Source organism: Leptinotarsa decemlineata, unplaced genomic scaffold, assembly GCF_025532065.1.
Source record: "Leptinotarsa decemlineata unplaced genomic scaffold, Ldec_3_MD MMD2_tig00026299_RagTag_RagTag, whole genome shotgun sequence".
Lineage (NCBI taxonomy): Eukaryota > Metazoa > Arthropoda > Insecta > Coleoptera > Chrysomelidae > Leptinotarsa > Leptinotarsa decemlineata.
In genome coordinates this window covers 7798951-7826251 of record NW_027412676.1, presented here as the reverse complement: position 1 = coordinate 7826251, position 27301 = coordinate 7798951, and the positions used below count along the sequence as shown (strand labels likewise).

The following is a 27301-nucleotide window of genomic DNA, read 5'->3' as shown; positions in this document are numbered from 1 at the left end:
TTTGAACACTTGGATGTCAAGCCAAACAATGATCTATATCCAGAAACACAAGAAAACTGTTTTCTTCATTTCCTGAACATTCCAACTTGTTGGTGAAACACGCGTTGAGTGGAGTATTCTATTTCTATTCTCCGCCAGAGATTCCATTTTTTCATTTCGTTAATGATCTATATATTTCCTGAAACACTGTATTGATGTATACATTGACATTTTATATGCCTCTTTCTAGACAAATATATGAATGTAAAATATATAATTCCTCATCAGCTTCGAATGTCCATTTCGTTTTCGTCAACATTGGTAAAAACCTGTGCGTTTTATAGGTCTCATTTTATGCCTCTTGACTAAGTTTTTGAACATTTGTTTTTCACAGAACTTTAGATTCTTTGGCAAGTACGTGACCCTAGCTTCAGGGGTCAGATTGTCGCAGCTCTCAGCTTAATGAGTGTTGATTTTAAATATGGGAAATACGGAACATCGTAAATATAAATTGAAATGGGTAGGTATATTTTTAGATAAGATTAATTTTTGTGTAAAAAAAGTTTAGGTTTTGTACTTTTCCATCTTCAGACAAAATCTTCCCTAAATATATTCCGTGAGAGATATGTTTCTCTCTGCTGAAAAAGAAATGGATTACATTTATTCGATGGATTTTTTTTGTGTAGATTGAAGATCATAATCACAACAAAAAAATATAATCAAAGAATACCTGCTAACCAAATGGCTGATTTTTTCAGAGTTACTACGACAAAAATGGTAGATCCTCAAGTAACTAACTCTTGCCTTCTTTAGTCTTTCTACTGAAGATGTACTAGAGAGTTTCGAAATTCAATTTTTTGCTTTAACTCCTTCATTTTCAGAGATAAACTTTGCCAATAGAACTTTCGAAATATTATGAAAATATATTGCAGAAGAATTTTCACATAGATATCGCCCAAGTTGAGTCATCCTCAACTGAAATTCAAAATACGAAGCTTCATTTTTTGTTACAGTTTTTTATTTGGCAATATCCTCATGATATTAGGAAAATTATTCGATGATCACCAGGTAAAATACAATGAAAAATAACTCATACAATTCACTGCAATTCACTATGAAGGCTTTACAAAAACTGCAGCACGTGTTTTGTTATCCAATAGTTTCTTCAAATGATAATGTTGAGTATTTCAAAGTTCATAAACATTTTATAGTCTGTAATATTAGATTTATCTATCATTCACTGAGTTCAGTATATCCGGTCTTTCAGGTATTTGAATTAATTAATTTCCTGAGACCTCAGAGTTCAGATCCCATTTCCCACTGCGGTTCTGATGATGTACGATGAACACTGAAGTGCAAGAATATCGAAACACTCGGGAAAATCCGCCATGAAACGAACGTTTAAATTTGCACTATTAGTACATACTCTATTTACAAACTTATAAACTCTTTACCTGTCCTTAAGGAATTCATAGGTTACATACAATTGACAATATACCATATTTCAAGTAAAAATATTTTTATTTCATGAAGTATTACAATATTTTTTTAATTAATGTTTGTTCGTTTCATGACTCAGGTAGCATTGAATAGGACAGTGGGTATCTTGAAACGGACTAGGAACCAATGTGACGCTTTCCGCCTCATGAATACGTAATGTTTCACAAATTCTTTGCCATTACATATTGAATTTCATTAAAACTAGTCAAACCGTTGGATTCAAAACAAACGGAGATCTAAAAATTATACAATTATGGGTAGAAACAACAATAAATAATAAGACACTTCTGAAGTTCGGCATTAATTAAATATTTTTTTTAATATTTGGAACAACAAATCAAAGACTATAATATTTGAAATAACAATAATAAACTATTTCTCAATATCCTATAATTTATATCTACCTACACATTTAAAATAATCAGTCTGTCCGTTACATATTGGAGTAGTAGACCACTATGAAGATGTTTGTAATAGCTTTTTCATGTTTTTAGATGTTCTTATCCTAATATTTTGATTTGATCTCTTTTTATCTAAATGTTTTTGAATTAATGCATCCTTCTCAGGCATGTCAATGATGACCGTGCTCCTCATTTTTCTGCCGTGGTTAATACATTAAATTCTGAGCCTGTTATTTGTGGAGTAAAGCTTGAAGTAATTTCAGCTGATATTCCAGCGCTATCAACAGTAGGTGGTATTTCAGTAGAAGTTTCAGGAGCATTATCAGTTGATACTTCAGTATTATGGAGCTCAGCCGCAGGTCTGTCAGTGACAAAAAATGACAAAAAATCAGCCTCGGTAAATGTGTTTTGATTGAACGGATGAATGACTGGTTTTTTGAAATCCTGCGATCATATTTTGCATTGAAAATGTGCCAGTGTACGCTGTGTTGGCAAATTGAGTCACTTCATGAATTGATACTGTTTTCAGGGATTAGATAATATCCATGCACTCATGACCTCCTTATATCGAGCTTTGAAAGGCCCATAATAAGAAACATCCAGTGACTGGAGGCGATGGTTACAATGAGGGGGAAACGTTAAAATGGTTATTTGATTATCTCTAGCCCACGTGAACACATCGATTATTATATGGCTAGTATGATTGTCACATAGTATCAAGCAGGGGTTTTCCTCAGATGGCTTCACATGTTTGACAAAGTGTATCATGACCTTGTAAAAACTCTCCTCTGTATTCCAACCACAGGATTGGCTTAGCCCATTGAAACTTTTGGACCGCCTTGTAACATGAATTCCTTCAAATGGATTCAAGGAAACACAAATATAGGAGGTACGATGCCACCCGAAGCATTAATGAATCCAAGCATTGTGACTCTCTGCCGATGCCACCTGTCCAACTTGTTCACACCTTTGGGTTGCAATTAGTTTTATTAGTTTTCATGGGTTGGTTACAGTTGAACATCCAGTTTCGTCAAGGTTCCATATGATATGAGGTTCAGTATTTTTGTTATGTAATATTTTTGCAAATTTACCAACATTTTCTTGATCAAAAGCCCTGGACAGAGAAGTATTTTCTGATTCACGTATTGATAATGATAGATTTCTTTTCATAAAACCACGAAACCAGTCCTTCGTAGACTTTTGCCTCTCAATCCAAATTTCTGCAGCTGCAAATTGGTTACCGGGAAAAAAATTCTTCTATTTCTAATATGCAGATCATTACTGTATGTAGTTGAAGATATTTTAGCTTTTTTAACGATATCTGCCAAATATGATTTCGATATCTTATATCTTATTATATCTGAATCTATTGCAACTTTCCCTGGACAAGCTCTCTTTTTTAGCGGCATCTGAATTAATAACAAAGATACATTTCAGGAGTGATGAATCGGAGTCACTGACTAACTTCGAAAATATTAACAACCAAATTTAAAATAATATTGAGTGAGTATTGACTCATCGTTCAGTGTGTATTTGATAATATTTCGCAATAAATGAAACACAACACAATGAAAGCTCAAGTTATTATCGAATTCCAAACCATTTTGCAAATTTTCGGTATATTTTACAAATTGTCAAGCATTTTATAATCATGCACAAAAGTAAATGTACATATAGGCCGCGGATGCTTTCATTATTATGGGTTTGTCTGTAGTCATCAGTGCTACCAATCACTGAATATTTATATTATTTTCGTTCAGAAATTGTAAGATAACGATAGTGTCCGTTTCAAAACACGTCCGTTTCATTGCGTATCTCCCCTACGTGAAATAACTGGATAAATTTATTTATCGTAATCCAAAACTCATGTGGAGTTACATAGATTTGCATATTACAGAATTCAATACTAAAAATTCCAAAGTTTAATTACTGGAGAAATCAAATTGGGTATTTGTTTTATCATGATCTAAATGTTCTCAAGATACATTTTTTAGGAATCACATTTTGCGAGAGGTCTCCATATAGTAATTATTCAACATTGCAATACCTGAAAATTGTGGTAGTGGAAAAAATGTTCTGAATTTTTTTCAATTTCTTGAGGTTGTTGAAACCAAAGTCCAAAAACAACGCATTCGTGATTTCATACCATGCAAGCAGCGTTGTTTCGCTCCAGCATAGTGATGCTAGGTTGAACGATGAATGAATTGCTGGACTCAACTATCGTTGTTTAAGAAGGATAAACTTAGGCAAATAGAGGTGATGGCATTTACCCTCACTGAAACGCCATCGATGAGAACGACAGAAGACTCTATCCGCAAATACCAAAGATAAACAGGGCTCCACAAGGTTGAAAAGCCAAGCTTCGACATCTATCGCCGAATGAATTTTTTCCTTTGTCTTGCTATACAACTTTCACCGCGAATAAAATGGATTTGTTTTCAGAGGCCTCATGGGATATTCAAAAATTTAAACTGGAGAATCATTCTAACTTCGAAAGCAAATCATATTTTCTGCAAATGATTTGGGAGGAAGATTTCTATTTTTATTTCTTCAATAAAAGTTGTGAGTAATTTGAAATGAAATCAATTCAAATCTACATTGAATGAAAGCATTATAAACAGGTTTTCGAATTATCAACCGAAGAACTTGTCTCATACGTTGATGAAAAAACCTAACGATTATTGGGAAATATGAAAGAAATAATGATTTTTTCAAATTTTAATGGGGAGACTGAAACCAAGTGAATTGAAATTGGATTCCATATTCTCATTAGAAAATATTCCAAAGAATAATTTACCACATTATATTCACATCTAGATTCACATCGTTTGCAGGTGTCAGGTCTATGGACCTGACAGATCAATAAACACGTTTTGAGAGTTCTCTTGAAATCCGATGAAGAGGTTATACTTCTATCAACAAATGTATACTGATCGATATAAAATACAAGAAGCATTAATACAATGCCGCAGTCCTACGAACAAACGAAAATGGAGTCCCTTCAAGAGAATCTATAATGAGACGATATAAATAATTTATGATGAATCGACGTAACGTTGTATCCTTCACATTGATTTCAACTGCTAGAATATCCCAGAAAATCTTTTTAACGATCTGAAAGTCTATATTTAGAACGATACATCATTCAGTGAAACCACGCATTTTCCGACTAACAAAGCTCTTTTACCTCACCAACCGAAAACAAACACCATGAAAGAGAGTAAATCATTTCGAATGAGTTTGAAATGAAAGATAAATGAATAACTTAAACCACATTCCATCATGGAATTTGAAGAGATAAAGGTTAAGGGAAACTGGGAAAGTGAGTAAAATTTTCGGTCGCGGCCGTTTTGAACTCTGAATGTAATTCATAAATGACTTCTGGAGAAATATTTCAAAAACCAGTATGATTTGATCAGAATAAATATCAGCTCAATGTAGTTTTATGAAAAGAAAATCCGGGCAGGTGGGAAGTGGCTAAATAGAACTGAAGTTTCGTCTGCTACTGCGGCAGTTATCATAAGTGGTATATGAATTGACTACGAGTAGTTCCCGTGGACTGTTGAAGAAGCTACTGTATTAGCGAAACATGTCGTGATATATTTTTCAAATAAAATTTGTGGAGATCAAATAGGGAGGTGTAGTTTATGAAATTACTATGGATCTTCATCAAGTGACAGCCGACGAATCAATCAGACAAAAAACACTTCTACATCCTCATTAAGATATACAACCTCCTGCTGCCGATAAAGATGTGCATCCACAGCCGATGTCCCGGAATCCAAATGGAATGACAGTTGGAGATGATATGGATCCCTGGAAACACCAGCTTTTCTATGAATGATATCTAACTCCAGACGAATTTGAAACTAAAGGAAATAAAGCCATCCGTAAAACCCCGAACACACCTATCAATAACCAGAAAACATCAGGTAATCCTCTGTCGACTTCCTATTGGACATGCCAAATTTTCGCACAATTTTCTTTTATCATGCGAGGAACGAACTATCTGTGATATATATGTGATACAATAACTGTGAAACACGTTCTTCAAATTTGTCCCAAGTATCAGGAAGCAAGAATAGAATTCGGAATACCGAAAGAACTACGAGAAACTCTCAGTGACACAATGACAGTGACATGTCATTCTCGTCAAATATCAATATGTATCATTTAATTTGAATATAATAATCATGTAATGTAAAATGTAACGTAGCGCTAATAACCCTGATGGTTGATGCGCTCATCATGAAATAAAAAAAATGTTCATATAGAAGTATTTCATCAGTTCGGACTTCCATTGTCTAATATAATATGAAATGATTTGCAATCCCTAAAAAAAATAAAAGATTAACCGAAAATAACAATTTCATTAAAACAAAAAACTGAAATTACAAGTAAATAACACACAAGCTACCACCAGAAAATAAAAAATTGAAATATTAATGAAAGCTGAAAATTAAAAAATTAAAAAATATTATTAACAAAAAATATTAGTAACAAAAAAGATGAAAAATTAAAAGATTCCAAACTAAGTTACGTTACAACGTTTCGATTGTTAGTATCCACAATCGTCTTCGGGTGATAACTGGACTTATTCCTCCAAGATCTGACTATTTATAGGTCATTCGGGTGCTTTCACCTTTCGCCTATCCCCTCTTTCAGCTTCGCTTGTTTTAGCGGGAGATGACCGTTTGGCGGGAGTTGATCGTTTTTCGCTTGATGAGAAGTTTCCATATGTTACGTATCTCTATGCTAGCTTACCTAAATGCAGTGTTGGACAACATATACGCGGCTTCCTTGAATTTTCTCTTAAACCAGTGTTCCTCTTTCTGGATGATTTCAGCTTGAGCCCACTTAATAATATGTTGATGAGTCCAAACATGCTCTGCCATTACGGATTTGCTGGTTTCTTCTTGCTGTGTGTGTTTCTTGTGCTCAGCAATGCGAACTTTCAATGGTCTCTTAGTTTTACCGATGTATGATTCTCCGCACTCGCAGGGTATCCGGTAAATGCAATTCTTGGAATCGCAGTCCGCGTTTGGTGGCCTGGTTTTTGTGAAGCTGCTACGGATAGTGTTCCCAGATCTGAAGCAGGTCCTGATGTTATACTTGGACCCAATCCTTCTTATCTCTTCCGATAATCCTCTGATGTAGGGGAGAACAAGTACTGGTTGTGGCGGCTTCTCTTCCTTGTGGAGCTCTTGCTGTCTTCTAGCTAAAGCCTTTTCTACCATGACTTTGGAGTAACCATCCCGTTGAAGGTCATTTTTGATGATGCCTATTTCTTTTTCGAGACCTTCCTTTGTATTACAGAGCTCGAAAGCACGATCTAGTAGAGTCTTGATGATTTCTCTCTTAGTCGATTGATGGTGGTTGGGTTTCTGGTTCAGATACTGTCCTGTGTGTCCAACCACCATAAATCGACTAAGAGAGGAATCATCAAGACTCTACTATACCGTTATTTTCGAGCTCTGTAATACAAAGGAAGGTCTCGAAAAAGAAATAGGCATCATTAAAAATGACCTTCAACGGAATAGTTACTCCAGAGTGATAGTAGAACAGGCTTCATCTAGAATACAGCAAGAGCTCCACAACCAGTACTTGTACTTCCCTACATCAGAGGATTATCGGAAAGGATAAAAAGGATTGGGTCCAAGTATAACATCAGGACCTGCTTCAGATCTGGGAACACTATCCGTAGCAGCCTCACAAAAACCAGGCCACCAAACGCGGACAGCGATTCCAAGAATTGGATTTACCGGATACCCTGCGAGTGCGGAGAATCATACATCGGTGAAACTGAGAGGCCATTGAAAGTTCACATTGCTGAGCACAAGAAACACACACAGCAAGAAGAAACTAGCAAATCCGGAATAGCAGAGCATGTTTGGACTCATCAACATAATATCAAGTGGGCTCAAGCTGAACTCACCCACAAAGAGGAACACTCGTTTAGGAGAAAATTCAAGGAAGCCGCGTATATGTTGTACAATAATGCATTTAGTCAAGCTAGCGTAAAGATACGTAACATATTGAAACCTCTTATTAAGCGAAAAACGACCAAATCCTGCCAAATGATCATCTTCCGCTAAAACCAATGAAGCGCTAAGAGGAAAGAGGGGATAGGTGAAAGGTGAAAGGACCCGAATGACCTATAAATAGTCAGATCTCGGAGGAATAAGTCCAGTTATCACCCGAAGACGATTGTAGATACTAACAATCGAAACGTCTTGACGTAACTTGGTTTGGAATCTTTTAATATTTATTTTTATTTTTCATCTTTTTTGTTAATAATATTTTTTAATTTTTTAATTTTCAGCTTTTATTAATATTTCAATTTTTATTTTCTGGTTGTAGCTTGTGCGTTATTTCCTTGTAATTTCAGTTTTTTGTTTCAATAAAATAGTTATTTTCGGTTAATCTTTTATTTTTTTCTCAGGGATTTCAAATCAATTTATATTATATTAGACAATGGAAGTCCGAAATGATGAAATACACCACGAAACATTGTCAACCACCTCCAAACAAACGTTCATATAGAAGTATTTGTTTCAGGAAGACTTTTTCTTCCAGTTCGTATCTGAAAGTAACTTCTTTGCATGATATTTGCATATTTCTAGAGCCTCCATTTTGGAATTAATTGCTTTCGTTCTTCCTTTAGAAGTCACCCATAATTTTTCGTAAAAGATGGAGTAGAAAGCCAAAAAGCTTTTTCCTCACTCTACCTCAATTCAAGTTTCGAGGATGAATTCTCTTCCAAAAAGGTTGGAGGTTTCGCAGTGCGGTATTTTGTCGATGGCCCACTCTATATGTCCTTAGTCCGCCATCTGCGTCTGCAAAGCATTCGTAGTTTTTCAACATCGATCGGTTACATATATACAAGAGACTCCAATTTAATCAGCTTAATTGAGACTCGGCGTAATTCTGCTATTTAGTTAATTGGCTTCTGTATTGGTAAATTTTCTTTCTCTTCAAGTTAGATGCAAACAAAACAACGTGCGACGACTGATTGAATTGGGATGAAATAACCATTTCAATGTGTATGGATGTATTTAAACAGATTTACCGAATTCGAGAAATTATCGAAAGATTTTAGGCGACGTGAGATTTGGGAATATACTGAGCTGTAATAACTGTCATTGTGATAGTTAACGAAAAATATCATTTTATTCATAACGATCGGGGTCGGTCACCCGGTTTTTCGATATCGATATTTATTTAACAGAGCAGTAAATTCAATTTATGGTTGATGATCTTTGGTGGCATCCTGATAGGTTATGTTTCGTTCAAAGTAGACTAAACAAACATATCCTGTTGATAAGTTATAATACTGGAAACGCTAAAATGCAAGCTATGAGTTTGCATTTCAGCTTCGTGAACACGAAGTTCGGCCATATCTGAATAGGTGGGTCCAAAAATTTATTTGAAATGAGAAACTGACCAACGACTTTGATGGGAAGAAGATATAGATCTTGGGTAGGAAGGGTTATGGAAAAATTCGAGAATATTAACCAGAGATCAGACCAATCAGGGGACGGCAAAAGGAAGGAGTGTTACGGACAGTTATTCGGACTTGGGAATACTAAGAAGTCGGTTGATTGGGAAGGTGACGATCGCACAGATGGGGGAGTCGGTTAATTGGGAGAGTGGCGATCGGACAGTTGGGGAGTTGCGGAAGAGAGTTGCGAAAATAAATTGTTATAGAGAAGTTGCGAAAGTGAGTTGAAAAGTCAGTTGCGAAAAGATTCCATTGCGATCGAGAATTAATTTGGGAAAATCGCGAATGGCAGTTGCGAAAGTCAATCGCGGAAGAGGATCGCGACAAGGGACTTTCCTAGAAGGGATTTTGCGAAAGTGGAATTACGGTAAATTGCGGTCAGTGAGTTAATTGTTGTTTCGTTTGGTGACACTTAAAAAGCATTCGTACTTTCTTGTTAAATTTTTATTTTACTTTTCGAACATTTTCGCTTATTGCTTTTGTTTTACTCTCATGTTATATCTCACACAGTTATTTGCTATGGTCTATAAACATACCCGTTTATTCTTCTTATTGGTTTTGTAATATGAGCCTAATCTGAAGCTTGTTGTTTTTCATTGGCTCACTATTCGAGCGAGTCCCGCACCATTTCGGGGTTATTGAAAGGCCTTTAGCCTTCAGTATTAGCCTCCTGCCTCGTTCCCAAGTGAATCTTAGAAGGAAAACAATCTAAAAAAGGTACACAGTGTAGTTAGGTTTCAAAAAGACCGGCACTCGTGCGCTCGACACGAAACCTACAGCTTTTTGGACCTGCCTTGATATTTAAAACCTGCGTCTGGTGACAGCCGCTGCCAAATTAATTTCAGAAAATAAATGAATCGGAAATGAGCATTCATTACTCTGAAAACGGTCGGTATATTCGATAATAATAGATAAAACCATATAACCTACATATATATGTTATATTACAGGACTATAAAATACTTTCACCCTAAACAGCGAAGAACAGCAAATGACTATTTTTGATTTTGATATTCCGAACAATAAACGAAACTATCAAACTATCCAAGATGAGTATTACATGATTTTTACACAACAAATTTTATTGAAGACGCCTTTCACCACAGGGTAGTTTCATCACTTGACCTGATTCGTTTCATTGCAAATATACAGGGCTATTCAAATTCGTTTCTGTACATGGGAATCTCGTAAACGATAAGAGATAGAGTGTCGGTTAAATTATGGAAAAGTTGCGTATTTCAGAGACCTATTCAATGATATAAAGAAATCGAATATAGCTCTCTTGATTCTGGAGATATACAGGAAAAACCAAACCAACGAAAAATACAGGTCCGTATTTAAAAATTCAAACATGGGTGTGGCCCAATTCAGATGACACCCTGTATGAAAGATTCATGGATATATTCTGAGAGCCCACATCAAGTGCCAATAGCAAAATGTGGATAGATTTTCAATATGTCTGCGAATAAAGAAAAAATAATTTGGGAGTTTTTGGTTTTTCCTGTATATCTCCAGAACCACTCTATCTCTTATCGTTTACGAGATCCCCATGTACAGAAACGAATTTAAATAGTTCTGTATACATATATATATATATATATATATATATATATATATATATATATATATATATATATATATATATATACAGATTTGATCGAGTGTGTATTAGGTACAAATCAAAAATGAAACAATTAGTGGACATAACACTCCAAAAAAGGGGGCAAACCGCGGACACGTGTTTCTGGCTATTGGCCCCATCAGCGCGGTGCAGCCAAGTGTAAAGATGGGCAACACTTGTTTGCCGAAAGCAGAAAACAACACATATGCACGGAATCAACAACAGGAGCCAACCGCACATTTGTGGTTCCAGTTAGAAGACCTAGAATTCCCAGGCTACATCTAACATGATGAGACCAATAGTCAGAAACACGTGTCCGCGGTTTGCCCTCCTTTTTGGAGTGTTATGTCCACTAATTGTTTCATTTTTGATTTATATATATATATATATATATATATATATATATATATATATATATATATATATATATATATATATATATATATATTTGCCAGTTTGAGGAGTGCCAGATGATGACAGTACTACCAACTGTCGAAAGCGCTCGCAGATAATCAATAAAGCTTCAAATCCTTTTTGTAGAATTTAATATTGAAATATACACATATATATATACATATATATATATATATATATATATATATATATATATATATATATATATATATATATATATATATATATATGTATATATAAATATATATATATATATATATATATATGTATATATAAATTATATATATATATATATATATATATATATATATATATATATAAATTATATTATGACGCATTCAACCACACGGTAGTTTCATCAGTTAGACTGGTGCGCCAAGTCAAAACCTTTTATTCAGTTTTGGGTTAGTATGTAGTTAGTTTATATTGGGGTTAGGAGGGGGCCCTGCTCTAGGCTTATGCCTTTTCAGGGTTGGGTTCAGGGTATAAGTTTTGATTCATGGTTTTTCCGTTATGGTAGTCCGGGTCCGTTGCGGTAGTCGATTTTTCCTTAAGGTTCAGGTTGTTAGGCCGGGAGTGGTAGATGTAATATCTCAGTTCCTTCCCGGCTGTAGCTGTCCACTATCTGATTCCCAGTGGGTACTCCTCTAGGGTGTCTCAGATCCGCTCCGTTGGATTTTCCATTGCTCCTACGAGGAGTCCTAGATGTGGTTAGCATGTTGATGGCTGCGGTGTTGTTGCTGCTTATTGTTATGGTGGCATACTGTCCTTGGAGTTCCTGAAATCTTTGGCTGATTGGATTAGTATTTATATAAGTCTTGGGATAAATAACAAAGAATATGGGAGTTTGTGAATGTTATGTAGGATTCTTCTCTCGGTTAGGATGCGGTAGGATCGTCTCTGGGGAGAGCGTACATCAGATCGTGGCTTTGTAATCCAGGACCGGTCTTAGAACATTTTGTAACTGTGTAGAAGAATGTTACTGTCCCATCTCCCAAGCTTGTCTCGCAGTTCTTTTAGTAGATTTGCTCTTTTGATTGATACGTTTTACAACAATATTAAACATTTTATTCACGACGCGTTTCATAACACGTTAGTTTCATCAGATGGATTGATGTGTTTCTTTACACTACTATTAACTTATACAAGTCACCATACAGTGGTTTCATCAAATAGACTGATGCGTTTCAACACACTACTATTAATTCCATCCAAGCCCTAAATTTAATTTTTTTTCGGTATTATCAATCCCACATTAATCTAGTTGATAATGTTTATAGTTTTTTTTTGTAGACTATTTCCATATAGAGCTTTTTATTAATTTTTGAGATTTTTTTTGTGGCTGATCACAGTCTTTGCATTATCGAGAGTTACTCTCCTGAACAATATATAATTACAAAATCCATTAATTTTTCTCAAAATTATTTCACTCTAAAATTTTGTTGTCGAAGCTTGTACTGGAGATCAATTTTCGAAATAATGTATTTTTTGAAATTATTTTCATTTCAACTTTTGAACACATAGGTATTCACCTATATAACCGAATTTCGTTCAAAGAGAAATCACATTTCGAATAAAAAACAGTATTTTGATTGAAAAAATTGAGACTTTCGATTCACCATGTATTAGAAAATAATCATTGTTCGATAATAAAAACATCATTTTTTAAATATCTTCGGAAAAATATATACTCTGAATAAATTTTGATTGATAAGAGGGGTTGAATAAATCAACCTTTTGAAGTTATGCCAAAAGTAACGCCATACAGTAATTTTTTCATTGTCATTTCTTTAAAAAAAACTCACTTTAAAGAGCCATGCTTCTACTCACTATCATAGATACCTACTTGGGAATGTTCCATACAAAAGTAACGCCATACAGTAATTTTTTCATTGTCATTTCTTTAAAAAAAAACTCACTTTAAAGAGCCATGCTTCTACTCACTATCATATATACCTACTTGGGAATGTTCCATAAAATTTCACTGTACTAATAAAAGCAATATGAAGTCACTGCAGTAACCTACCGTTACTAGATGGCAGTAAATGCGCATCATAATACCAGATATTTCAGGCTCTCATAGATGTTTCAAAGGAAAATATCAGAGTAGGTATGGTTCAAGTAAACGATATAGTGCAACCTACCTTCCAACAGCTCTCCTTCAATAATCTAGTTTGGGAGCTGACAATTTTCATTTCTAATTATATGAGAATCACGATAACTATTTAAATATATATATATATATATATATATATATATATATATATATATATATATATATATATATATATATATATATATATATATATATATATATATATATATATATATATATATATATATATAAATATTAGAAATATATATTATAATATATATAATAAATATTTCGTTATTTAGGTGAGTGGGAAAGTGAAAATACTTCTGAATACTTCTTATTCGCATATATATACAACCAATCGCTTCAAAAACACTTCACTAACTTTTTTCGAGAGCTTCTGATAATTTTTCTTCCATATTCTCTGTTTCACTATCACTGTCGTCATGTAAATCAATAATGAATTTATTTCCACCATTAATATGGAAGTGTCCAATCTCCATATAGTCTTTCTCAACTAAAATTACTGTTTCAGTCCTTTTGTGCCAGTCTTCTTCGGTAATATTAGATACTTCTTCTTCAATTAGTTCTAAGACCTTCTTATCAAATTTTGGAAAAATTACTTTCACGCCTGATGCTTTGTTTCAATTTTTCAACTCGATGGGATTGAAAACACAAAAATAGGGGGAAATCTCAGTATGGTGTGTCTAAAATTTTCAGCAATACTCTCAAGGGCACACTTTTTCAAATGTTTTTGTCTGTAAAACTTCAAGTAGTTGGTTTTTGTTATAGTAATCTTCAAAATACAAATTGTTATCCATTTCATCTTTCCGCGAATTTTTATCCGGCACTTTGATGAGCTGTCGCGAATGATAAGAAGCGCATCCAAATTTTGAATCAATGTGTTTTCAAAATATTCCTCGAAAACATTAGCTTCTATGTTATTATAATAGTCAACATTGCAGTCCTAAAGTTTTTTTCACATAATTTCAAAGAATTCGGAACCCATCCTTCACTTCCTCCGCAATGCACAATGATTAGTCGCGATTCTTTGTTTGCAGGCATGTTAGGCGTACACATTCTCGAACTGTCAGTCCACCCTTTCGTAACTGTGTCGTGGTATACCAAGTTTCGTCCAAGTAGAAAATTTGCCGTTGTTCTTGTTTATACTTAGTCATTTGTTTTGAGTATTTGTTACGACAATTACACTACTCTTCTGCTTTTCATAACTGCTTGATGTTTATTTATTATTTCAAAACTAAAACCTAGTTTTCTGAAGAGTTTTGTCATAGCAGCTCACGTTATGGCCGGAAGTATTCAATTTCTTCCTCATGATTTCAGTTGTAGGAATCTTATAGCTTTTGTAACAGTCGTATATTGTTTTCTCAATGATTTTATTAGATGAAAATCTAAAGGTTTTGGTAATTCTGTATCGCATCGCGTCTTGCGTTCATAAGTTTTGTTTTTGATATTTTACGACAGTTGAGAAAGGAATTTCCGAAGTAATCATAACTGCACCAATATCGAATTTCAACACTCACAATGCGATCAGTTCCTGAACTGAACACGACAGCGATAACATTCCCCAATTTCTATTCGTCAACGTAACAAGACTTCAAGTTCAATTTTATAGGTTTGTTTTGGTTCACAATTCTGTGCAGTTCGTTCTTGCGCAGTTATTAAAATGTGTTTTGGTTCAGTTAGAACCATTCTAGTATCGTTCACAAAGTGTTTTGGTTTTCTCCAAACCGATTCGGAACTATTCCAGAACGGTAATTATGAGTTCGTACATTTGAATAGGGACCGTTTAGAACTTCGAATTTGCTCTTACGCACTAATAAAATTTTTCATTTGCGTTGTGGATTTTGGTAGTAACGTTTTCTCAATCTCAGTTTTATCCGTATTTTAGTTGGTTTAGGTGGTGTTTCATTTGGTATTTTATCTACAATACTGTTCGTCTCCGGTAAAACAAAGAAACTCGGAGAGTTCATTGCGACCTGTAAATAAGACAAAATTATATATCAACATCATTCGTATACCATAACAGATAGTCGTGAAATGTAAGTAGCAATAATAATAATAATTATTATTATTATCACGTCTTTTACAATTCCAAAAATTTATTCTTGGCATGTTTTTGTCAAAAATTAGTATAAGATTACAAAGATAGGACAATATATTTTCAATTTAATTTTGGATAACCGGAGATCACGTCTTAGTTAATTCCTGTTACTCTCATTTTTTCAAAAACATCATCACAATTCAATTATAATTATATTAATTATAATTAAACTCAACTCAATAGTCCAATAATCGTTATACCAGAGCAGAGGTACCTAACCTCAAATCTTTGTTTATACATTTGTCAGAATAATTTTTTTATATGTTTTGGTTATTTACTTGTTTGGACCGTTCCAGAACTGTTCTGTAACTGTAATGTTCTGCGCATTGATTCGGCGTCGATACGGGACGGTTCAATAACAGTTCGAAATACAGAACCAAAACAAACCTTATGACTCTTCAGTCAATCATAAAACTCGGTTAGTAACCGCCAAGTCTACAGTCCATGTGGACTAGTTTGGCTTTTTATGTATAAACGTGTTCCTTTTGAACGTGTTCCTTTAAATAAAAATGAAAATGAGTAACATATTCACAGAAACAAAAAGTAGGTAGTTGTTTACAATTCATACAACTCATTACTCACATCATTCACTATTGAAGAACAACCTGCTGGAGTATTTAGAATAGCGTGATAGTTGCTAGCTGATGGAGTTGGTATGGGACCAGGGGATGAGAAAGGTGCTACGATTTATTGGGATGATGAGTAATGATAATATTGTTACACAGGAGTATTCATTCTCATATATCCACCGTCTGCTTCAAACAATATTGTCAGTAGTTGTCCTTTAGCGATGCTTCTGTCTCGTAATTTTTTTGTCGCAAGCTCGCCAAATATTTCTCATTCGATTTTCTCCTTATATAATGCCGATGCCTCCGAAATACTGAGGGCTTTATTTAATCTTCCATCAATTTTTCTTCTCCTCTTATTGTTTTTTTAGGTTAACCATTTTGGCGGCATTCGAACCAAATTTCCAGCAGCTGTTCTTGGCTGTTCAGTTGGCTCTTGTCTTGATGATATTTATTCAGTAGCAATAGACTCACTGTTCAGAGTGACAATTTTGTTTCTTTGAAAAAATACTCATCCTTTTCAATCTGGAATTGAATTATACCAATAAATACACAAAAAAGATTATTAAAATGAATAGCACATTCAATCAGAGAATTTTTCCACTTTTTCTTTGGCAATGATGCCTTTGTTTTGAGTGAAAAAGATATGAAAACTTTTTCAGGCTATTTTCTGAAGCATTTTTGCAGAGGATTCCCAACTAAACGGAAGTGTATTACTGAAAATCAATATGACGGTAGACGAACAGACCATCTGCATCTACGCGTTCTATAGATCTCCAGCGAGTAAAATTGATGACTTCCTATATCAACTTAACGAATTGCTAAACAAAGAGAATAAGAACCCACATTACAGTTTATTCGTTGGTGACATAAACATTGATCTATTGAAGGAAACTGAAGACTCGAAAACATACCTCGACATTATGAGTAAATATGGGTTTCACTCAACCATAAACACCACTACCAGAGCAAGAAATGGATCGGAATCATGTCTAGATCATATATTTATTAAAACGAAACAGCAAAACTTCAACAATCTATTGCCTATAACTATCTCCACCACAATCACAGATCATTACATAACGCTACTACAAATCGTACTAAATAATAAAACAAAAAATGAAATAAATAACAATTCAAAAAAATACTTTCAAAGATTAGACAAAAAAGAACTGCTTGAATCCATAAGCCACATAAATTGGGAGGATGAATTATACCCGATGCATAATCTTGAAACTGTAACAGAAAAATTCATAAATATAATAAATACCTGTATTCGTAAATCAACAAGACACATAAAAATGAAAAATAGTGAGCGCAGACGAAAAAACTAGATTACGAAGTCCTTGATAACACATATCAACGAAAAAAAACCTATTGTATCGCCTTTGGAAACAAGACCCAACCAATGTGAACATGAAAAATATTATCTCACAACCAAAAAAATAACTGAGAAAAAAATACGAGATGCAAAAGAAAAGTATTATGGAAAGCTAATGGAAAATGAACAGAATACAAGCAAAAAACTATGGAAAACGGTTAATGAAATTCTGAAAATCGAAACAAAAAAACAAATAAATAACATCAAAAACGATTAAGGAGAAATCGTCACTGATCAAAAAATAATCGCTGACATGTTCAACAGTTTTTTCGTGAATGTAGGAAGAAACCTAGCGAAAAACATTAAAAAAAATCCTATTCACAAAAATAAGAAAAATATAACGAATAATTCAATTTTTCTCACACCTACAAGTATGAATGAGATAAGGAATACTATAAATGAATTGAAGAATAATAAATCTCCTGGACACGATGGAATCAAAGCCGAAATTCTCAAAATCATCATTGACTTCATTAGCAAACCTTTAATGGACATCATAAATAGATCATTTGAATCTGGGACATTTCCCTCAGTTCTGAAGAACTCAATAGTAACTCCAATTTTCAAATGCGGCGAAACAGATAATGTCACAAATTATAGGTCCATATCCCTTTTATCATCGATCAGCAAAATTTTCGAAAAAATTCTAAAAGCCAGATTATGTACATTTCTAACCAAATATAATCTACTGTAAACATATCAGTTTGGCTTTAGAGATAATAAATCTACTACTGATGCAATTCATTCCCTAACAAAAACCATCTATGAATCTCTAGACTCAAGTACCCCTTCAATAGGTGTTTTCATAGATCTGAAAAAGGCATTCGATACGATCGACCACTCCATACTTCTAGATACCTTAGAAAATATGGGCGTAAGAGGTACTGCACACAAATTACTTAAAAGCTACTTAACAAATAGAAAGCAAAGAGTGAAAATTGGAAGCCAAATCAGTGCAGAAATGGAAATAACATGCGGTGTACCTCAAGGGACAGTACTGGGGCCGGTGCTATTCGTGATCTATTTGAATGACTGATTCATACAAAAAACAATCGGGAAAATTATAAGTTTTGCGGACGACACGGTAATATACTATAAAGATGAAGACTGGTACAATCTGAAACTGAACATTGAAAAAGACCTAAGAAATCTCAAAGACTGGTTTGACAGTAGATTACTTTCAATTAATTTTGACAAAACAGTATACTTACCATTCAGCAGTCTCTCAACATCCTTGCCAGAATACACTCTGAATATTCAACAAAATCTTGTAATTAAACCTGCGAAAAAAATCAAATATCTGGGTATATATATAGATAATCATCTTAGATGGGACCACCATATACAGTACTTAACAAAAAAACTACGTTGTATTTCATATAGACTGAAACAAGTCGGAAAGTTCGTGAATTACAAATACAGAAAAATTCTATACCACAGTTTAGTAGAATCACACTTGAATTATGGCATCATTGGTTGGAGAGGAGTATCAAAAACTCACCTACATCCTCTTGAAGTCTCTCAAAGACGATTTCTTCGAATACTACTCAATAAACCTGCAAGGTATGAAAGTAATTTGCTGTATAAAGAGACACAAATTTTAGATTTGAGACAATTATTCATCGTTCAGATAGGATGCCAGCTATACAAGAACAAAGCTGAATATGACACTCCAAACCACCCATACGCAACGAGAAAAAGGCATCACCATTGTATACCACTGGTTTCCAAATCTATAGGACAGAGAAGCTATCGTTATCTAGCTCCCAAACTATTAAATTATTTTCCAAAAGAAATTACATATGAAACTTCTATGAAACGCTTCAAAAAACAATTAGTATCATTTGTAAAGGAAAATGCAAGAACGGATATTCATAAACTAATCGAAGGTTGAACCACTGTCCAAATATATTGTTATTATGATTATCAATAGCTTATTTATATATGTATGTATGTATGTGTATATGCGTGTATGTATTGTGTATATATGTGTATATATGTGTGTATATGTGTGTGCGTATGTATGCGTGTATATGTATATATGTATTGTGTATATATGTATATATGTGTATATCCATTATTCATTAGATATAAGATTTCTGCAGAGATTGAATTGCATGTATGTATACTCAAGTTTATCTATACTATTATAATATGAATTAATCAGGTATAATTTTAATTGATGTATATTTATTTTACACTTAGTTTTATATTTTATCTTTCGTGACTGTCTCTTTTGTAATTCCACAAACAAGTATGTTTGATACTTCTGTGGATATTATTATGTTTATTCATTTTTATACACAACTCTTATATTATTGTATGGATTTTATTTTATCACGAATAAACGTCATTATTATTATTATTATTATCCTATTCGTCTAGTTCGGAGAATAGTGGAATATAATTTTTGAATTATATTCGTCATTTTTCGAACTTTGCGAAAACTCTTGCTTTTTGAGTCTGAGAATGTGCAGCTAATCGGATCAACAGCAGTACACTTACACATTTTTTGAAGGAAACATGAAACCTTTGAAAATGTACACTACACCAGGAATCTGTGATCAAGAAAAGGAATTAGGAAGATAACTAGTGGATACTGGTAGCTGATAATGCAACTTTTTTCTCCCACCTCAAAATATCCCTCGCAAATATTCCTGGCAACACAAATGTAAATATATTTAATTATTGATGTTTTGCAGTTACAAAGTGCCTCCCTTCAAAGATATTACCTAATGCTTTATCTTTATGGAAAATATGAATATATTGATTTAAACTATTTTTGACTACAGCAAAATGGAAAATATAGTGTTTATTGTTTGCCAGGATACTTCTTTCTCTTGAATGTTTTATGGGTACTCAGCTCAGAGCTGCACGTACTCAAATACGAATCAATTCAATCATAACTTCAAAATATACTCATGTTTCATATTATATGGTGAGTTGTTCAAGATGAGGAAATAGGATTCTATAAAAAATAATAACTCAAAAATGGAATTGACTGAAATTATTGGTGACATCTGCCAAAATGAGGTCAGTAAAGAAGTTATTTCTTAACATTTTTCTGTTTCAAAAAAATTTACGTACTTACTTTCAAATTTGATCAGAGTATTTTTTTCACAACAATTTTTTTGTAGATATGAATTAGTAACACACGTTTTTTTTTTTCTGTGTCTACTCCGTCTACTACGCCGCAATAGTATTTCAGAAATTATATGTGAAAAATATGCACAAAAACTAAAAAAGCATTGTAGGTACTAATTAGGGCTCACCAGCAGTTCTTTCGCTGCTGTAAACCGACAAGTGCAAGAAATTGGTGTTAAATGGTTTTCAAACCCACCAAGAAGATACAAACAAAGTCTCAGGTCGGCTAAAGACAAGAGAGACCTACTATCATCACCAAGGGTATCCCATTCTGAAAATTTCAAAAATAGCAAACAGCATGACGCCAGGTAGAAAAGAGACGACGAATTGACAATTTACCTAATCCAAGTACAGGTATTAGCATACCAAACTACCTGAGTTAACATAAAAACGCTTTAAAAGCAGCCGTAATCATCAGATCAGAAATAACTCATGATGTATAAACATCTGAAGAAGCTAGCCACTTGAACCAGCGAAACGTCAGGAAGAAATTCAAAAAATCGACGGCCCTCAAACCCGAAAAATAGTGACCTTGAATTAGTGTCCCGGTTACAGCTTGGTTCGTTGTCCTCATTTTTGCTCAGCTTGAATGTTCAGGCCTGTACCCGGCTCGATACGCAAAGAGAAAATCAAATATTTATAAACTGTCGGCAGTAATGAAGATAAATAATAATTAATGAGCAAATATGAATCCAATTCATAATGATAATATTAGATAACTTCATGACTGATAGTTCATCAAATAGAACCTGTTCACATCAATAAAACATATTATGTTAAATAAACAAAAGCCAATATTGTTCATCATATCATCATATGGTAAGGTGCGAGTATTTTATCTATAGTTCAAGTGCTCAAATACTTGTGAAAAATCCGAAGAAGATTTACAAATTCCAAAACGTATCTATTCTATTGCATATTTCAATATAAGTTATGTCAAACATTCAAATATGGGGTAGTCTCTATTCTCACAGTTAAATTAGGCACTGGAGGTATCTGGAGATAGTAGGTAACTGATCGAAATACATATGTACATTCATCCGAACGAGTAACACATAACGATATGCAATAATATTACCGACTAAAAACTCGATGCGCCCAGTTTACTTGAAGGATTACTGCCATGTTAATTTTGATGTCTAGTTTACCCTTTCAGTAAAAACTTCCAATTTATCGCCGACCTCAAATATAGGTACTCAAATTTCAGGCTACTGGATAAATCAAATAATTTCAATTCATTTCCAAAATCTAGGTCTTGCTTCTTCCAAACAATTATTTCGATTCCTTACTTGATTTGTTCTGTAGCTGTAATAAAAATATTGGGATGTGGACATGATTTAAATAACTATCGTTTTGCATACTTTCATTTCACAAAACAGTAGTCCAAGATACTGCTTTTCACTAATTTTAAAAGATATGGTGCTTTTTTCTCTTCACTATCAATAATAGTTTGTCTAGTTCATAAAAATAAAAACATAAATACAAACAGAGCAACCTACAACCACCAAAACAGAAAAGATGCAGATACATGTCCATCTAATGAAAATATTTTTCCCTTTCTGAAACTAAACCTCATCCTGTGAGTTGTCAATTTAATTATTTCAAGTCTAATTATATCAGAAGAAGCAGTGACTGCTATCAAATGTATACAGTTTCACCATAAAAGAGTGACAGTTTTAGAATCCAATAGCGCCGGAATGTTCGGGGATGTGAGTTGGTTGAATATGGAATCCAGACGAACATTTCATTCTGCAACATTTTTTCAAAAACTCTTTAAAACAAAAAACCCTCCTATCTTTTCGAAAAAATATCCTTTAGAACTGATGTACACCATCTCAACTTTAGATCCAGGACACATTTAACAAACCACAACATAAAACTTCTTTATTTCGCGGTAATGCGATGTGTTTTTGCAGTAGAGGGTTTCAATTTTATATAAAATTTCAAATAGGTTATTGGTGGTGAAATAGTAGAGTGCATCAAGAACTCAAAAAGGTATGATTAATCTGCAATATAATTTATTTGTCTATTATGAGATCAAAATGAAAAATTATAGAGAATTTGTAAACACAAGACAAATAATTTGGCTTCAGCAGTCCATACTATTGAAATCTAATTAAAAAAAATGAGAAATAAAACACATATGTTTTTATACCACGTGTATTTGTAACTAACGTTATTGCAGTTTCGTCTCAAAAAGACATTTTCAAATGAATATTGTATTCGTTTGAAATAATGATCTCCTACCTCGTAGTGACGGCTACATTCATCAATTTATTAGAACTATATTTATAAAAATTAAATATGTTCTTCCTGGAGCAACTGGACCAACATAGCTGTGACAAAGTGTGTTCTGATGATTGTGGAGCGCAAGATAATGAATCTGCAACCACTAATGTCGCTTTGAATTTTAAGAGCCCACGATCCACCATGAAACATATGTGAAATATTACTATAGCAAATCTATATAATCAGGTAATTACTTTTGATTACTCCTTTCAAAGAGTTATTTCCCTGTTGGTTGTTTGATATTTCAAATTGTTACATGTCGGTGGAAATGATTCAGTCTTACTATATATAATGAAACATTTAGTTCCGCAAAAATATTTTCACTACGATGAAGTTCGAACGTACAAGTTATTAATCAAACTTAATATAGACGTTCTTTCGGAGAATATAACAGCCCAAAATTGTTAAAAAACTCACGTACTTATAGAATATTTTTTATGGATCCACTTTCTAGTCTACTTATTTGAAATTTTTCAATTTATTGCTTCCACGAGGTGATGTCGGAGCAATCATTAATCTTAATATTTGAGAATGTTGTACATTTTCATAAATCTGAGGATTATATTGCTATTCTAGGTAGAGAGTTGAAAAACAGTTACAGATCCTTCGTCCTTTCGTCATAAGGTTTTCTTCAATTAATGTTAATACAAATAAGATATTCTGTATATCTTATGACGAATAAAGTTGATTATTATTTTTTTTCACCGTAGTGTGTGCTGGTCAGGCCCTATCATTCGAAGCCCCGATATAATCAGGAGGACGCGTCATTTTAACGATGGTGTATACAGGATGTTTCAAAATCAATTCTCATTGGGATTTCGGAAACTATGAGAGATACGGAGATGGTTGAATTAGAGCGAAGTTGCGCATTTATCTGAATAACAATATGCCGTTGAGAAAGTTTTGAAATTCCGAGTATATCCGGAGATATCTGGAAAAAACAGAAATTTCGGAAATTGGTTTTATTTTTCAAAGGATTCGAAAATAAATTGCACTTCCTTATTTTCACTGTTATATGTAACACCATTATGGTGGTGTTTTCAGATTCGCTATCTGACGTTTCTTCTTCCGGTCACCATCATCAACTTTTTTTTTCCATATGGGGGTTACATTGGATTCTTTCTGTTTTGAATAGAACCAGATTTTACCTTTTCAATGATTTATCATAAGTTATCATTCTTTTTCGAAAAATTGGAGACATTGAAAAAAATCAATTCTTAGCATAATAGGCTCTGACTTTGATGTTTCTAAATTTGACATTCAATTATTTACACTCAACGACATTTTGTTATTGTACAAGTCATTGAAAAATGACTTTCACGAATGAAGAAAAAAGAAAATGATACAAATTTATTACAAATACGATAGAAACAGTGTTAGGACATCGAAAATATATTTAAACTTGTATCTCGAAAGACGACAACCACGAACTATGTTCAAATTATTGGATCAATATCTCACAGAGTTTGGTTCGTTTGAACCAAAAAAACCAATGAAAAAATACGGAGAAAGAATCCGCAATTATAATTTGATAAATGAGGTGTGTATGAGGTGAATTAGACATTGTGTCCTTTTCAATGAAAATAGAACTTTGAACAAATAACAATAATTAACTAAAATCTAAAGACAAAAGCAAATACTCAAAATGCTTACCTTGTTCATGGTAACACAACTGTGCCCTTCTTCGAATATTATTCACTGCACGATTTATTTCCCTCCTCCTCAATCTTCCGAACTTTCTAACAATGCTGTGTTGAAGATCCTCAATATTTTGTTATTTCCTCTGACCATAAACTCTATTTTCAATGTACCTCATAAGAATGTATCCTTAACACTTAAGTCTAGAGACCTTGCTGGCCACCTCATTGGCTTTTGAAACGAACCAAACTCGTTGAGATATTGATTCAATAACTTGAACATAGTACGATATGGTTGTCGTCTTTCGGGATACAAGTTTAAATAATATATTTCCAATATCCTAGCACTGTTTCCATCGTATTTGTAATAAATTTGTATCATATATCTTTTCTTCTCCATTCGTGAAAGCCATTTTTCGCTAATAATTCAATGACTGGTACAATAACAAAATGTTATTGAGTGTAACAAATTGAATGTCAAATTTAGAAACATCAAAGTCAAAGCCTATCATGATAAGAATTTTTTTTCAATTACTCCGATGTTCCGAAAAAGAATGATAACATATACATATGGTACCTCATTGAAAAGGTAAAAATCTGGTTCTATTCAAAACAGAAAGAATCCAATGTAGCGCCCATAAGAAAAAATAAAGTTGATGATGGTGGTCGGAAGACGAAACGTCGGGTAGCAAATCTGAAAACACCTTCATAAAGCAGAGAGAAAGTGACAACGTGAAAGTGCAATTTATTTCTGAATCGTTTGAAAAATAGAGCTAGAAAAAAATAAAAATCATTTTCCGAAATTTCTGTTTTTCCGGATACCTCCAGATATACTCAAAATTTCAGAACTTTCTCAACGGCATATTGTTAGTCAGATAAATGCGCAACTTTGCCCTGTTTTAACCATCTTCATATATGTCTTGGTTTCCGAGATCCCAATGGTGAGGGTCGAATTTTAAACACACTGTATTGTGAACCATAAAGAGCTCATTTGAATTCAAACATCTTTCTTATTAACGTTTCAAATATCAATGCAATTAGTCTTCATTTACTATAAATCATAATACAGGTAGGATAATTAGATATGTGTAAAGGAAACATATTTTTATGTATAATACTCTTCTGAACTCCTCCTGAAAACCAAATTCCAAAATTATGGGATTGTGGGAGTATATATTGTGCTAACAATGATTAAGAAGATTGGAAATGATCTGATAATGAACTTTTCTAATATCCCAATTGTGAAAATAGAAAGTTAAAAATTGAATGAAATGAATGAATTGATCAACCTTGATCAATCAATTCAATCAAACGATTGAATTGGTGGTGTATGGACAATTACCCGATTATGAATGTTGGAAAAACGATATGTTAGCAGGTCTCTTGAAGACAACTTTGGCCAACTGTCTTGAATTTCATTCAATAATATTCAACAGCGATACTGCATCCGTTTTTCCTTCTCTTTTTGGACGATTTTCGTTTCACCAAGAGCTGAAAACTCTACGACGAATACCATTTTGCTCTGTTGGTTGAGAAAAGCTTCATCCGGCTTATAAGCTTGTTGTACGTATATGAGCCTGGAGGTGGTGAATGAATAGTTTCAATGAATTCGGTACTTGTGATCCCCCACAAGGGGGATTGTCCGGGGTTGTCCCCCGGAGCGTGGGACAACCCCGGTGTCTTGGTTGTTGATGGATATAAGTTAGGACCGCATATCCTAGACATGCACCTCATGTCAGAAACCTCAATACCCATCAAGCGACTGCAGTAGATTGAGGTGTTATAGACATCATCCAGGCAGACCTCAGCCCAGTCGACCTGTGGAAAGCGAAGGACAGGTGCATCGAAAAGTCGAGTTTATCAATGGTGTTAAAGAAGATGCCATGCACTGGTCTATTCTTATATCCCGCAGGAAGGAAGAGATCTCCGCGATTTTAATGTGGGCCTTCTGCTGAACGAGTTCCAACTCGGTAACAGAGTTTTGATCACCTCGTCCAGTGTGGAAAACTAGCCCACATCAGAATGACGCGTCTATAAACATCATCTGTATGTCGCCTATTTTTTAGATTTCAATGAATTTGCTACTATTTAGAATAACGTTCCATTCTCATTGAAACTGTCATTTCACCTCCATTGTAATTTCAATCAAATTTTAATTTACTGTCACTTTTATCTTTCTTTTGTTGCAAATCGACAATAAAAAATTAATAATTTTTGTTTGAATTATGTAAGCATGTAGTGTTAAATGATATTTCAACTATGAGTGGGATGAAACAGCACAAACAGGCATTCTGATGCCTAGGTGTATTTCACCCATTTGTAGTGGTTTTGACATAATATGTTAATGACTAAATTTCACATATTTGTACTTAAAAATTGAAATAAATTTGATTTGAATTTGATTTGATACCAATAAGTTCAGATTATGATATTGAGATTTCCGAATATCTTGTCTGAAATTGTGAGAATGATGCATAACTAGGCACTGGGAGTCACGTATGATTCAAGAATGATGACACTCAGTTGGTAATTTCATGGCTATCAGTTCAATCACTCTCAGTTTCATCGCTGTTAGTTTTGGCACTGTTGGAAAGCTTTATAGCTCTTCACTGTTTTGGTAGCCTCTCCTACAACTTTTTCATCATTTTAGC

General features: G+C 33.7%; 1 protein-coding gene and 2 long non-coding RNA genes across 5 annotated transcripts in view; 1 reads left to right on the top strand and 2 right to left on the bottom strand.

Moving 5' to 3' along the window:
* Positions 1-27301, top strand: part of LOC111507735 (multiple PDZ domain protein) — a 463358-nt gene that overhangs the window by 254090 nt on the left and 181967 nt on the right. The gene's annotated exons all lie outside the window — the stretch shown is intronic.
* LOC141484932 (uncharacterized) lies at positions 9811-10231 on the bottom strand. Its single transcript, XR_012466883.1, has 2 exons — positions 10159-10231; positions 9811-10089 (listed from the first exon to the last, which is right to left on the bottom strand). It is a non-coding gene; the product is annotated as an uncharacterized lncRNA (long non-coding RNA).
* On the bottom strand, positions 17223-19054 carry LOC141484887 (uncharacterized). Its single transcript, XR_012466858.1, has 2 exons — positions 18792-19054; positions 17223-17435 (listed from the first exon to the last, which is right to left on the bottom strand). It is a non-coding gene; the product is annotated as an uncharacterized lncRNA (long non-coding RNA).